We start from the raw sequence: 15,585 nt of genomic DNA, 5'->3' as shown, positions 1-15,585 counted from the left end.
TTGAATGCTTCCAAAAAAGAAAATTCTCCCATGTGGCGATTGGAAAAATTATGACCAGCTCACCAATTGGCTGGCCATCTTGGAACACCACCTAAACTATCTAAGGAAGCAAGATAACTTACCATGGACACCAAGCTATCAATGAATGCCCAAGTGGACAAACTAGCAAGATCAAGCTAAATTACTATGAAAACTCTGCGACGCATCTCTCCCATCTGGGATTTCCACACAAGGTCGAGGATACCATCTCTTGTTCTGTCTAAACTTGATTACAACAATAGCCTATGCCACAGCTCATTTTTAACAAATATGAAAAAGGTTGCAGCGGATTCAGAATTCTGCTGCCAGACTACTGTTATATGTAAAGCATCAAGTCCACATCTTCCTCGCCTTTAAGGGACTTTACTGGCTACCAGTTGCCAGAAGATCCACATTCAAGCTGCTATGTATTACCCACAAGGCGATAGATGGAGCAGGGCCGCTATAAATCAGGAATAATATCACCAAATACATTCAAAGTAACCTCCGTGCTAGATTGGCACCTCACCTCAAAATCCCACCATACACGAAAAAAGCATAGGCGGCACATCCTTCTCTGTTCAAGCAGCCAAACTATGGAACTCTACCCCAAACAATAAGATCCACGGATAACTATCTCATCTTCAGAAGACGACTCAGGAGTTGACTCATTCCCACAATATACCAAACAAATGTACATCATATCTGTATATAAAGGCATCTATTTGGATTATATATGTGTAGATGTGTATTCCTTTGTGTAAATGTTTATAATTATGTTTCTAAATATAGATATCTTAGTTCTGCTTAACAAATGTACATATTACTTATGGTTTTATTCTATGTTTAACATGTACATAGATGACTGCATAAATAAGTAAATTTGTAATATATACTAAAAACTTTTAAAAAACAAGTTAGCTTAAAGTACAACACTTGCAATCTGAATTAAAAACAACTTAAATTTAGATATATTTATTTCCTTACACATATATGCCTTCCATGTACATATGTATCTATTTCTTTCCTCCTAATTCAGCATCTCACCATATACCTCAATAAATCCTTCACCTTTGACTCATCCTCTACTACTATCACCCCCAAAGTAGCAGTCTGGACTATTCCCTCTATCCCTCCACACATCATCTCAAGCCTCTTACTAGTCAGAGCCACCGAAAAATACTTTCTAAACCCTTCACTGATTCCTCCCTCTCCCCTTTACTCATCCAAAACCTCCTCCTACGATATCCAACTAAACACTTTCTACACCCTTTCCACTTCTGTCTCTCCACTATCCTTTTCAATCCAACAGACTCATGTTCACCACTCAAAGTAATTCTATATTTCCGAATAATTATTCACCACTAATCCTTTTTGACTTCAGGAGTAGCATACTACTCGGCAAAAAATGCTTTGATGCCTAGTCAGGGGTAGTAGGTGCTATATAAATGCAAACCCTTCCCTCTTCTATCCCTCCACTATCCTTTTTTCAAGTCAACTGACAGACATGTCCACCCCTCAAATTAATCTATTTACCTATACTAATTCGCCACTAATCCTCCTTTGGTTCCTGAGTAGTGTACTACTCGGCGAAACACGCTTCAGTGCCTCGTCAGGGTTAGTAAGCCCTATTTATATGCAATTTCAATTACATCTATTTCCACTAGGATTTAAACATTTACTTGTTTGGGGTGCTGTACTGTTTGGAAAAATGTTAATGGTACGTATGGATCGAATAACAAATTGAATGAAGGTATTACCGATTATATGCCAAATGTTTAACATACAACTAAAGTTAATAAATTGCTTTCACTGCAAGATTTTTGCCAAAGCATCTAAACTGGAATAAATAATTTTATGCATGTGCTTGGGGTTATAAAATGTACCATATTTGTAAATTTTCGTACATTTGTCAAATTGAATTTCTCTATGTTGAGTTACCCTTGAAGATTAGGCAGCCCTGCACTAAGGCATACGATCAGCAACTTACTATACACAAATTACTTTTGTAACCTTGCGATATGTGGATAGCCTAAATCATATGGACCTTCAGAACATTTTAGTAGTAAAGCACAATGGTATTTAACAAGGAGAAAAATAAATCTACTAGTTCAATTAGAACACAACAGGATTCATGTTTTGGAGGTGTGCATATTCACAACACTGAGAAGGCGAAAACCCAAGAATTACAACATGTATTCTGAGCATTCAGAGTGACTCTCCCCCCCTCCCCCCCCCCCCCAGTGAACCCCCCTCCCACCCCCAAAAACCCAGTTAATGTGGAGAACAAGGAAATGAAACAAGAACATACCAGTGTCAGTACGAAAGCTAAACTGCAGTGTGGCAACAGATTTTGTTCATAACTAACACCGAATAAAAAGAATGACTTACGTTAAAAGAAGAGCCAAAGCATAGAAAATCCAAACGCACCAATTTTGGCTAAGGAAAGAAAAAAAGATTTGTATTAACGTATGTCAAAAGGACAATCTACTTTTCCTGAGTTAACATTTTACTAGTCAAACACTAAAAATGTGACTACAAACCATCAAGATAAGCACTAGCTGCCCACATCTGTGTGACCAGCAGCTTTGTAGAGGCCAATCGCAGCAGTCAAATTAGCTCTACTGGATGCTAGAGGAAAATGACTGGCCAAAGATTTTGTCATTAGGGTCTTCCCAAAATTGTCTTGGTGATATTAACAGGATAATTCGGTCCACACAAGAGAATAGTTCTGGTTCAGTGTGTTTGTTATTCCAGAATTTTTTGTTGTCAACTTTCTAGCCCAAATGTTCCACCCTGTAGGGGCATGCAAGCCGGACGCTTTTTACAAGGCTACACGGAACTAAAAAAACAAGAAACTAATTGGTCAAAGGTATTGTTCATGACTTGAAGGACATTTTATTCCAATGTGAAAAAGATGTGTTGAAAAGAGACCTAATGAAAAGTAATAAAAAATTATGCCTCATGCTTACAATAGGAGAATATTAAAACAAAGTAGGATTGCTTGTGATCCAAGGATGTCGCCAGTGTGTGACTTGTAATTGATACATTAATTGGCACTGGCAAAATAATATCTTCAAGAATAGATTTTTGACTGTTCTCCACAGGGTAGATTAATCAACAAAGTATCTGCAATCACAGTTTTCTTAAGTAAGGCTTCTGAAAAAGAGTGACTGACCAATATGGTGCCACCGTAGTATGAGCCTGATAGTAAAGGACAATTGTGGCTGTATTACTTTGCCTTTTATCAGGTTGGTTACAAAATGGGTCACTCCTGTGCTTCAAGATTGTGCTTGCCTAATGCATATCAATAGCATTTCACGCATGAAATGCGTTTGTTTCATCTAAAATTAGTAAAAGTATTTTCAGACCTGAAATATAAGGAGTGGATACACCCAACATGACCTCTGCGGCTTTAAGATTGATTTCAGCATTGTAGGCACCAGTCATAGCTTAACTTAGTTCTGAACATAACTTTGTACCCAGAATGTGAATAGTTCAGTTAGTAGCAGTGACAGCGCCCTTAAGTCAGACATGCTTGACACTTAATTGAGCATTAAACACAGGCTGCGCTCTAGACAGTCAACTTGGTCGCGGTAAAGGGTATAAATATAGGTGTCCCTCTAAGTGGAAATGCACCTTAGTACTAGAAAGAAAAAAAACAGCACGCATATAAAAAAAAAAAGAAAAAAAAAAGGAGTATCAGGCTTGATTGGCACTGATGAGTAACCGAGTTCTAAATAAAACAATGTAAGAAAATGCCACTGATTGCAGAGGTTGTCAAGACAATCTGAGTTTAATCCTGTATTACAGAATGATTAACTTCAAATCCCTACGGTGAGATCTGCTATCTTAACAAGTATTTATTTTTGATAGTGTTGATTAATTTATCAATTATAAATCACAAACCGGCAAAATCTTTAGATCACACACCATCCTTATTATTTTAGCCTCAATTATTCTATTCTCAAAGGCATTCTTTTCATTCCTGTTCAAGGGGTCTCAATTCAACACTACTTTTTCACACCACAATAAGATTTCCTTTGAATCGCGAAGCCATGATGTGATCCCTTCTTTGGAACCACTTATCTGTTGAAAAATATTTTTAGTAACAATACTTTTATGAACGCAACCAGGAATATACTCTTGTATGGACTGAATTCTCTACTTATCACCAACGCAATTTTGGGAAGAAATGAATGACAATACTTTGAGGACACATTTTCTTTTTGCAACCTGTTCTGAGAGGCACAGCTGTCTCTACCCTTGCAAGTGTCTTCAATTCCTCCATACCAAAAGTAAGTAATCAAAAACGGGCATTTGATTAGAGGGCCCAGATAATATTGGTTCTTCACTTTTGCTTCCACTGCATCATCTCTATTAGCCCTACTTTTCACAGCAGAGTATCATGAACTACTTGAAAGCAGATGCTGGCACATTGCGGTCAACAGTACTACACCTATAGTGTAAACAGGATAGTGCTTGCACTAAAGGAGTCACCAATAGTGGCTGAAAAACAAGTGCTTCTATGTCAGCCCCCATTTTTCCCACCACAATCAGCCCACAGCACAGAGACAAACCTTCGACTGACAGCAACAGATGATTGCAGTTCCACCCCTAAAGAATTTTTGTCCAAGGCAATGACCCAGCACCAAGTTAAACATCGCTGAAAATGGGAGACTCCCCTTTCCAGTGATGCCTTAAAAGGATTCCTACTAATCTACTCAGAGGCAAGTAAAAGTACTTTTGCTTCCCTGGGGATGCCAAATGTACTCCCACCCCAAGGGAAAGTAGGGCAGATACTTTGAATATAGGACATGTCCTAGGATTTTCTGTCTGCCCCAAGGCACTATCCATTACAGAAGAAACACCCCTGGAAAGGGGAGTCTCCAAATTCCAATAATGCCCATCAGCTACAGATTCCTACTCCAGGACCACAGCAGGGAGCCTTAACCAGGAAGGTGTACCACTTGATACCTGCACTAAGGAACACTTTCTTGGGGGCTAAGCTTAGTTTCTGTGGCAGCGAGAGAGGCAAACTTCTGTTCCTGTTGTGGGAGTTAAGCCAAGCAACTCGAATGGACTACCGTTTTTATCTGGAGAAGAGCAAGAATGCTGGGTGTTTTGTAGATTACTATAGATTTCACAACCTCCCCTAAAATGTGGACAATATGGGATTTTAGCCATTTTTTGCAGGCAGTGTAAGAAGGAAAAAGGAGTGGGGTCTGCCTTGGGGGGGAAAAGAAAAGGATAAATACTGACACCAATTGCCAGTTTTTTCCCTACCTATTTTCATGTTTATTTCAACAGGTTGGAAAAGCTGAGAAATCTACACAAGGGTCCTATTGAATTCACAGCTAAGTTTCAGAAATGTACACCCTGCCAGTTTTAAACTGCAAGTAGGTTGAAAAATAGGAAAAATGGAACACTGATTTTTTTCCAGAAACTACGAAGATGGGCATCTTAAAGCAAACATTCTGTCAATACCACTGGGGGGGATGCATTTTTCCCATTTTGTGTAAAAAAAACATCCAACATGTTGCTACATGTTGAATGTTTTTTCGGTTTGCTGCAGAGATGTTATAAACGCTGGCCACATGTAGAATCTCCATGCTGGGAACAAAGACCCAAATGTAGCCTAGATACTTTTTGTAAAGAAAGTTATGAAGGCCTAATCAGTAAGTGGCCTAAACATTCAAAAATACTTCACACAGGGGTGAGAAAAGCCACTGCAGCTAAGGTTTATAGACTGCAGGTTTACAGTTTGTAAATAAGTTCACTTGTTAGCAAATGGTTGCAAACAGAATAAAAACAAGATTCTGCTTACCTGCCCTATAAGCTGAGTCCTTTATTTAGCAAAATGATTGACATTTTCACCTTACATATTGCGCCGTAATAAATTACTTTGATTAACATGTTTGTTACCAAAGTTCAAATATGTAAGATTACATTTGTGATTCTGTATTTTACTGGCCAACTGTGGTAAAGTTTAAAGCTTCAAATATGTAAACTGTAATTTGTTTTACCCATTCAACTAGTTTAACAAATCTACACACTAATAATTTGTTAGTGCTCACTGGAATTCTTGTCATTCCACACTTTTCCCCTATGTACGTGCCTTTCTGATGTGCCCCCTCAAGTACAGTACTAAACTAAGTGAATCCAGGACTATCACACTGCTGAAAAGCACGCTATTGCCGGACGTGCAATTCATGCACATTCAAAGCCTCTGTAGAACAGTTAGGGAATTCAATATGCCTCACCCTAAAGGATGTGACTGCTACAGGGATGTGAAAATCCCATTGCCCGACAAAAGGGACATTGTTTGGGGTCAAGGGCAACAAGTTTTCATGTTTATTTTGTCCTTGGGACAAGTAGGCCCAACCCCCTGCAGCACAAACCCTTTGGCTCCAAGTTCACAGAGAAGGGAACTGTCTGCTGTTTAGGTAATGTGTACCTATATGTTAATGCTGTTAAAACTTGTATTTATGGTTCATTAACCTCTTAAGTGCGCCCCCTGGTGCGGGTCACGACCAGTGGCCGACACCAGGAAGGGCATTAATAAATCCTCGGGTGCGTCGAGGATTTTATTTTATTTCCCCCTCCCCCCCCCCCCCCGGGAGACATGGAAGCTACCGTGTCTCCCCCCGCCCCCCACCCGCCCCTTTGTGACGTCAGACGTTGCAAAGGTGTTTTCCCCATGAAAGCAGGAAGCAGCCTTGCGGCCGCTTCCTGCTTTCATGGGGAAAACGGCCTTTTACACGTTCGGGAAGGCCTCGTAAGAAAGGGGAGTCTCTCCCCTTTCTTACGAGGCCTTCCTGAAAGTGTTTCCTGGCCCCCGATCGCAGCACAACACTTTCAGAAGGCCTCGTAAGAAAGGGGAGAGTCTCCCCTTTCTTACGAGGCCTTCTGAAACGGTTTCCTGGCCCCCGATCGCAGCACAGCTGCGATCGAGGGCCAGGAAACCCCACTAGACACCAGGGATTTCACTTTTGGGGGGCGGCCCCCCCGGAAAACGGGCCGCCCCCCCCCCCCCGGCATAAATTTTTTTATTAAAAAAAAGGTAGGTGCCGCGCCCCCCCCCCCCCCCCCCCCATGGGATTTTTCTTTTTTTTAAAAAAATAAAAAAATTAAAAAAATGAAATGACAGGGGGTCGCCCATTTTGGCCCCCAAGGAAACCATACAGCAACTAAAAAAAATATATATATATATATATATATATATATATATCTATGTAGATAGATATATCTAGGTACATGGATATATCTATAGATATATCTATGTAGATATATATATATATATATATATATATAGGAAGATCTGTATCAAAGATTTATAAAGCACGCTACTCACCTGTGAGGGTCTCAAGGCGCTGCGGGGGGGGGGGACAGGGGGAGGGAAAGGGGCTAGGAGGTTCACTGTTCAAAAAGCCAGGTTTTGAGGCCCTTCCTGAAAAGAAGTAGGTTTTGGGTCTTGCGAATGTGGGTTGTGAGTGCGTTCCAGGTTTTGGGTGCAATGTAGGAGAAGGATCTGCCCCCAGTGGTGGTGTGTTTGATGCGGGGGACAGAGGCGAGAGAGAGGTCAGCTGAACGGACGTTTCGTGTGGGGGTGTGGAAGGTGACTCTCGTTGAGGTAGGCAGGGCCTGTGCTGTGGAGTGATTTGTGTGTGAGAATGAGGATCCTGAAGGTGATCCTTTTGTCAATGGGGAGCCAGTGGAGGGATTTGAGGTGTGGAGAGATGTGTTCGTGTCGGTGGAGGTCGAGGATGAGTCGTGCTGCTGAGTTCTGGATGCGTGTAGTTTGCACTTGAGTTTTAGAGTGGTGCCGGCGTAGAGGGCGTTTCTGTAATCAAGCCTGCTGCTGATGAGTGCGTGAGTGACAGTTTTTCTGGTCTCTGTGGGGATCCATTTGAATGTTTTTCAGTATACGGAGTTTGTTGAAGCATGAGGAGGTAAGAGCGTTGATTTGTTGGGTCATAGAGAGGGAGGAGTCTAGGATGATGCTGAGGTTGCGTGCGTAGTTGGCGGGGGTGGGTGCAGGGCCTAGCGTGGTGGGCCACCATGGGGGGTCCCAGGTTTTTTTGGTGAGGGCCAAAGAGGATTATTTCGGTTTTGCTTGAGTTGAGTTTCAGGTGGTTGGCTGTCATATATACATCACTTTTGTCAATATGTGTGTGGTTTCCCTGGGGGGAAAAGGGTCCGACTTGTCTAGTGGCAGTTTTAGTGCCATAAAGAAGCGCAGAAGGTTTATATGCCTACTGCAAAGAGCACATCTGTATTTTATGTAAATAGCGGAGTACATTAGTAAAGTCTATGGAGAGATGAAGGGCACTTTTGCTGGGTGGTAATGAGGGAATCCGAGGAGGAGGGAGTGGGAGCACCAATAATGATTGTTGGACTGGGCGCAGGAGGTGCTAAAGACTGTGACGAATGGTATGTGACAAGGTGTTTTTTGAGTGTCTTGAAAGTACGTGCTGATTGAGGGAAGAAGCGCAGGTAAGGTGGCCTCTACTGTTGCACGTATCTCACACACACCATCGATTTTGTGACTGTCTACGTAGGCTAGTGTTTTAGAGCAACAGTTTAGCCAATAGCAGAGATGGCATCTTGATGGATGACTGCTGCCTGCACTCGGGTTATAGAGGACCGCTCTGACATAGGATCAGAGACTGAGACATCAGATACTGAGACAGCATCTGAGGGATAGGACAATGGCGCAGACTCTGGGAGTGATTTTTCAGTCAGAGGAGTCCCATTCGAAAACTCCTCTTCCAGTACATTATGAGGGAGGTGATGAGGACAGTCCTGCTGTCCCTTCGCAAGCTGTTCGTGCAACTGGGTAATAGTGGGTTAGGCCAACCCAGAGAGCAGGTGAATGCGGAGGCAAGCAGAGAGAGAGTGCTCTCTTGGGAGCTCACCAATTTAGTTCAGCCCCAAATTCCACCACCCAAATCATATTGTGGAGACATCAAAATTGTCTATGGCAAAACAAACTGGTTTTGTAAGGCAGGCACCTGTGTTTTTGGTCCTGGATTCGGCGGCCATATAGAGAAACACACTAAACCCAAACATTTCTGGAAACTAGACATTCGGGGGAGTCCACAGAGGTGTGACTTGTGTGGATTCCCCAAAGTTTTCTTACCCAGAATACCCTGCAAAGCTGAAATGTTGAAAAAAAACTATTTTTCTCACATTTCTGTCACACAAACTACAGGAATATGCTGGGATCCACAACATTCCTACCACCCAGTGACTCCTCACCTGTCCTGATAAAAACACTACCCCACTTGAGTGCCTACACCTAGTGCCTGTGTCAGGAATGGATCACCCCAGGGTCAACAGCTGCCTCACGTAAGGACCAACATTGACCGTTGTGTGATCTATTCCTGTCGCAGGCACCAGGCCTAACCACACAAGTGAGGTATCATATTTATCGGGAGACTTGGGGGGAACGCTGGGTGGAAGGAAATTTGTGGCTCCTCTCAGATTCCAGAACTTTCTGTCACCGAAATGTGAGGAAAACGTGGTATTTAGCCACATTTTGAGGTTTGCAAAGTATTCTGGGTAACAGAACCTGGTCCGAGCCCCACAAGTCACCTCATCTTGGATTCCCCTGGGTTTCTAGTTTTAAAAAATGTGCTGGTTTGCTAGGTTTCCCCAGGTGCTGGCTGAGCTAGAGGCCAAAATCCACAGGTAGGCATTGTTTTCTATGAAAAAATGTGATGTGTCCACGTTCTGTTTTGGGGCATTTCCTGTCGCGGGCGCTAGGCCTACCCACACAAGTGAGGTATCATTTTTATCGGGAGACTTGGGGGAACGCTGGGTGGAAGGAAATGTGTGGCTCCTCTCAGATTCCAGAACTTTCTGTCACCGAAATGTGAGGAAAACTTGTTTTTTAGCCACTTTTTGAGGTTTGCAAAGGATTCTGGGTAACAGAACCTGGTCCGAGCCCCGCAAGTCACCCCTCCTTGGATTCCCCTAGGTCTCTAGTTTTCAGAAATGCACAGGTTTGGTAGGTTTCCCTAGGTGCCGGCTGAGCTAGAGGCCAAAATCTACAGGTAGGCACTTCTCAAAAAACACCTGTTTTCTTCCAAAAATGTGGATGTGTCCACGTTGCGCTTTGGGGCGTTTCCTGTCGCGGGCGCTAGGCCTACCCACACAAGTGAGGTATCATTTTTATCGGGAGACTTAGGGGAACGCCGGGTGGAAGGAAATTTGTGGCTCCTCTCAGATTCATGAACTTTCTGTCACCGAAATGTGAGGAAAACTTGTTTTTTTAGCCACTATTTGAGGTTTGCAAAGGATTCTGGGTAACAGAACCTGGTCCGAGCCCCGCAAGTCACCCCTCCTTGGATTCCCCTAGGTCTCTAGTTTTCAGAAATGCACAGGTTTGGTAGGTTTCCCTAGGTGCCGGCTGAGCTAGAGGCCAAAACCTACAGGTAGGCACTTCTCAAAAAACACCTGTTTTCTTCCAAAAATTTGGATGTGTCCACGTTGCGCTTTGGGGCGTTTCCTGTCGCGGGCGCTAGGCCTACCCACACAAGTGAGGTATCATTTTTATCGGGAGACTTGGGGGAACGCCAGGTGGAAGGAAATTTGTGGCTCCTCTCAGATTCCAGAACTTTCTGTCACCGAAATGTGAGGAAAACTTGTTTTTTTAGCCACTATTTGAGGTTTGCAAAGGATTCTGGGTAACAGAACCTGGTCCGAGCCCTGCAAGTCACACCTCCTTGGATTCCCCTAGGTCTCTAGTTTTCAGAAATGCACAGGTTTGGTAGGTTTCCCTATGTGCCGGCTGAGCTAGAGGCCAAAATCTACAGGTAGGCACTTTGGAAAAAACAGCTGTGTTTTCTATAAAAAAAAATAGGATGTGTCCATGTTGTGTTTTGGGGCATTTCCTGTCGCGGGCACTAGGCCTACCCACACAAGTGAGGTATCATTTTTATCGGGAGACTTGGGGGAACACAGAATAGCAAAACAAGTGTTATTGCCCCTTATCTTTCTCTACATTTTTTCCTTCCAAATATAAGAGAGTGTGTAAAAAAGACGTCTATTTGAGAAATGCCCTGCAATTCACATGCTAGTATGGGCACCTCGGAATTCAGCGATGTGCAAATAACCACTGCTCCTCAAAACCTTATCTTGATCCCATTTTGGAAATGCAAAGGTTTTCTTGATACCTCTTTTTCACTCTTCATATTTCAGCAAATGAATTGCTGTATACCCAGTATAGAATGAAAACCAACTGCAGGGTGCAGCTCATTTATTGGCTCTGGGTACCTAGGGTTCTTGATGAACCTACAAGCCCTTTATATCCCCGCAACCAGAAGAGTCCAGCAGACAAAACGGTATATTGCTTTCAGAAATCTGACATCGCAGGAAAAAGTTACAGAGTAAAACAAAGAAAAATGGCTGTTTTCAGTTCAATTTCAATATTTTTTTATTTCAGCTGTTATTTTCTGTAGGAAAACCTTGTAGGATCTACACAAATGACCCCTTGCTGAATTCAGAATTTTGTCTAGTTTTCAGAAATGTTTAGCATTCCGGGATCCAGCATTGGTTTCACACCCATTCCTGTCACTAACTGGAAGGAGGCTGAAAGCACCAAATATAGTAGAAATGGGGTATGTCCCAGTAAAATGCCAAATTTGTGTTGAAAAATTTGTTTTTCTGATTCAAGTCTGCCCGTTCCTGAAAGGTGGGAAGATAGTGATTTCAGCACCAGAAACCCTTTGTTGATGGCATTTTCAGGGAAAAAACCACAAGCCTTCTTCGGCAGCCCTTTTTTCCCATTTTTTTGGAAAAAACTAAATTTTCACTGTATTTTGGCTATTTTCTTGGTCTCCTCCAGGGGAAACCACCAACTCTGGGTACCATTAGAATCCCTAGGATGTTGGAAAAAAAGGACGCAAATTTGGCGTGGTTAGCTTATGTGGACAAAAAGTTATGAAGCCCTAAGCGCGAACTACCCCAAATAGCCAAAAAAGGGCTCAGCACTGGGGGGGGAAAGGCCCAGCAGCTAAGGGGTTAATGAAAAGCCTTCATTATTAGGGTGAGCGCTGTATATAAACTTTTTAAGGTCATACTGCACTACCGACAGTGGTTCCAGCGAAAAACAACAAAAGTGTACATGTTTGAAGGTTTAACATGATGCTCAGTATAATGCTCCAAGAATACTCTGATTATCTGCAAATGCCTGCAGAAGCTTGTAATCAAGAGTGATTATTTGCTTCCAAAAAACAATGGTCATAAAAATGCAAGTAGGAAAAAAAACGTTTTGCTATGAAATTGTAGGTGTTATTTCTTTTAAGTGTTATTTAATAAAATGTGTTGATGCATGCCAGTATATCCCAAAAATATTCCTAAAACCAGAGTAACCATTTTCAACAGGATTACAGGATGCATGAAAACAAACAAGGCTTCCCTTAGCACAGCACCTGCCCTGAGTGAGTGAAGGGAGCCTCCATGATCTTTCTAAGCCACCTCCAGTTTTGTTACACCACTGATGGGCAGAGTAGTTCCTGCCACTGAACAAATCTTTGAGTGCCAATATGCTACTTGTGGAAGAGCAGAATACAATCACTCACAGTAAAGCCAGCCAATAGAGAGAGAAATAGAAGTTTAATAAAAACAAAATGTCTGTTAATGCCAGACCTAGTTAGGGGCGCAATCTTTAAAGAAAGTCACAAAAGTGCACCAAAGGTATTTGTCTGAGTTAGTGGCTTTCATGAATTCACAAGAACTTACTGAAGTGGACCAGGAAACTGTACTCCTTGAAAATATTTGTGAACTGTATTTTAGCACAAGCAAATATTAATGTGTAGATTTTCTCATGTGAAAATCTATTGAGCGTTTACAAGTTCACTTTTCCTCCAACAACTGTTTCCCCAACCCTGGAAGAACTTCTACATCTGCCATTGCAAGAGTAAATTTCCAACCTCTCTCATTATGGGAAAAGATTAGAGAAGAGCTGGTGAAAATCCTTAAAACATGCAAGTCAGTAGGTTTGCAGACTCAAAGGCTTGCCATCCCTGGAACTGCTCCTTATTGCTTCCTCCAGCCACAGTATGTAGATCTGCAGAAAGGTGGCAAAATAAGAAAATTGCTACACTAGGGATTGAAATTGCAAGTATTCTAAAGCTTTACTATAGTTGTTTTCCTGGCATAATCAGTAAGGCTATTTTCAGAGCTCTTACATAATGAGATTGCTGCCATAATTTGTCACTGCACAACATGGCACAAAGGGACAAGTAATTTTTTTTTTTACTTGACAAGTAGAATTCAGAAGAAACCTGTCCTAGGGAAAAGTAGATACTTTATTAAATTTCACACCCCTGCAGCTAGATTGACCACTTGATTTTCTTCAGTAGCCTCCTTCCCCATCAAAAGTCATGAGGCTAAATGATTTGCCTTCATATGCACCACAACCAAGTGCGAGCAGTTCCACTGCAGTAACGGAAATGTAAAACATCTATTACACATGGCACTCAGTCAGTTCTTTGTGGCTGGAACAAAACCATAAGCTAATTACTTACAGAAAAGATGCTGCTTGCCTTCATACAGTGGATATACACCAAGTTGGACAAGGGTATTTAAATGTAAATTATGTAGTTCCATTAGAAATAATCGTAATGCCCACTTGCCATCCCTAGACTGTCCATTTCAAGTTACTATATAAGGCAATCCACAGCCAATACTTCAGAAAATCCCTAAGGGTCTAAAACAGTGGGACGGTCTACAATTAGATCTAATAATCACAAGATAGTTTCAACAGTTAAAGTGTGAAAAATAATTCTTTAACAGGGACCATGTTAACTTGTCTACTTGCTTTGTGGGCTTCCTGTCTTTTTTTAGCAATACTGAAATACTTTTTAAGAGTTACTTTTAAAGGTCATAAATCATCTTCAGAATTAACAGGCATGAAGCATGCGCTGCTATAGGTAATGGAAGTGTTAACATTGACTACTAGGACCAGGAGCACAGCCTTGCAGTAACCCAGCTATACAAACCAAAATGAAATGTCACGGGCAATGGACTAAAAAGGTTGTGGTCACATTCTCTTGAAACTATTTCAGGGTGTTGTTCCAATAAACCTTAAGCAAATTGGAGGCTTCTAAAACTGTAAAAGGATACACATGCACATCTTTTTATTGGTAAGTGGAACATTCGTGCATGCAATGTGACACTGTCCCAGATGATTACAAAGGCAAGTCTACACACAAACTATTGGCATAAGAATAAATAGTTGGTGTACAGTAAAAAAAAGTAAATAAGGCAAGTTTCCAGAAGAGGCTGTAAAGGCCAATACAATGGCTAAATGCTATCAATTCTGAAGTTAACTCATCAACTCAGCTCACTAGCTTAAAGTCCTGAAATATGTATTGACACTAGGCTTCTAAGCGTGGTCCCACAACTAATAAAGTCTGTTTATTGAGCAGGGTATACCAAGGCCTCTCAGTGGTGATATATTAAGGCCTCTCAGTGGTGGCATCCACTGATGGTGCAATGGATTCTAAAAGTGACCAATGTATTGGGGGGCTCAACCCAGTTTCTGATATGTCTAGCTGAAGTATTACCAGAGCTATACCAGGAAATCCAATTGAGATGCTTAAACCTGAGATGCAAGCATTAAGACGATTGAGCTGAGGGTAAAAATCATTTGAGAGTCCTGTGGAAATTACAGGTTTTTTTAAACACTTTAAATAAAGCAACATAATAGCTAGACAGATGAGAAAAATTACTATGGTTTAAAAAAGGATAAAGCACATTCTAAAGAAGTACTCCAAGTAAAATTTAAATAAAGAATTTTGTATTAATCAGACATAAGTGATTTAAAGAACTCCATTATGAACTAAGATTTTAAAGTGAGTACTGCTACAGCACTCATCTTTGCCAATTTTCAGAGGCATCACATTTTGGGTTAGCATATCTCAAGAAAGTGGTAGTTTTGCTAAAAACACAAGTTGCAAAATGCTCAAAAAAAGAGGAGGAGCAGCTAAGTCACATTCTCTGCACAATTCAAATGGACAGAATTAGCACTTGTGCTAAGGACAGCATTTTTTGTAACCAGGTGCACTGATCAGGTCTACACTGGACATGCAGAATTATAAGTGACCTGCAGCACAAATGGACAGTGCATCACACGTAGAATACACGCCTTGAAATTCATTCTCTTAAATGGGCACTGAATTGAAAGGGTGGGAGATCAGTCCATCTTGGCATCATGCTGCATAATCCCACCTCAAGAACTCAACCAGTCTTTCTGCCTTCCCCCAATCTTTGCCCCTTCCAGGACATGGAGTTCAAACACTACAGTAATCCCCATGCTATGCAAGATTACATTTGGATAGCTTAGGCATAGTTTGACATTGCTGCATGTACAAAACTACGCCCAAAGACATTCAAGTTTACTTTCACTTCCAATGGGGAATGGTTTAATTATTAGAGCTTTGGGTCAACCAGCACCCAGGTAACCCCACATAGGCATTTCTGAAACCTAGTGAACAAGGTGCATCCAGAGTTGTGATCTTCATGGGTACCCACACAATAGGAATAGACCAATAATGC

At 41.7% G+C, this 15,585-nt stretch overlaps 1 protein-coding gene across 5 annotated transcripts in view; it reads right to left on the bottom strand.

The window, feature by feature from the left end:
- ELAVL2 (ELAV like RNA binding protein 2) overlaps window positions 1-15,585 on the bottom strand; it is a 558,847-nt gene that overhangs the window by 519,224 nt on the left and 24,038 nt on the right. For all 5 annotated transcript variants that reach the window (XM_069240845.1, XM_069240835.1, XM_069240864.1 and 2 more), the window contains exon 2: window positions 2,410-2,457. The gene's annotated coding sequence lies outside the window, so the exon portion shown is untranslated. The remainder of the gene's footprint in view (window positions 1-2,409; window positions 2,458-15,585) is intronic.

This window comes from Pleurodeles waltl, chromosome 1_2 (genome assembly GCF_031143425.1).
Source record: "Pleurodeles waltl isolate 20211129_DDA chromosome 1_2, aPleWal1.hap1.20221129, whole genome shotgun sequence".
Classification (NCBI taxonomy): Eukaryota; Metazoa; Chordata; class Amphibia; order Caudata; family Salamandridae; genus Pleurodeles; species Pleurodeles waltl.
This window is presented reverse-complemented; position numbering and strand designations above follow the sequence as displayed.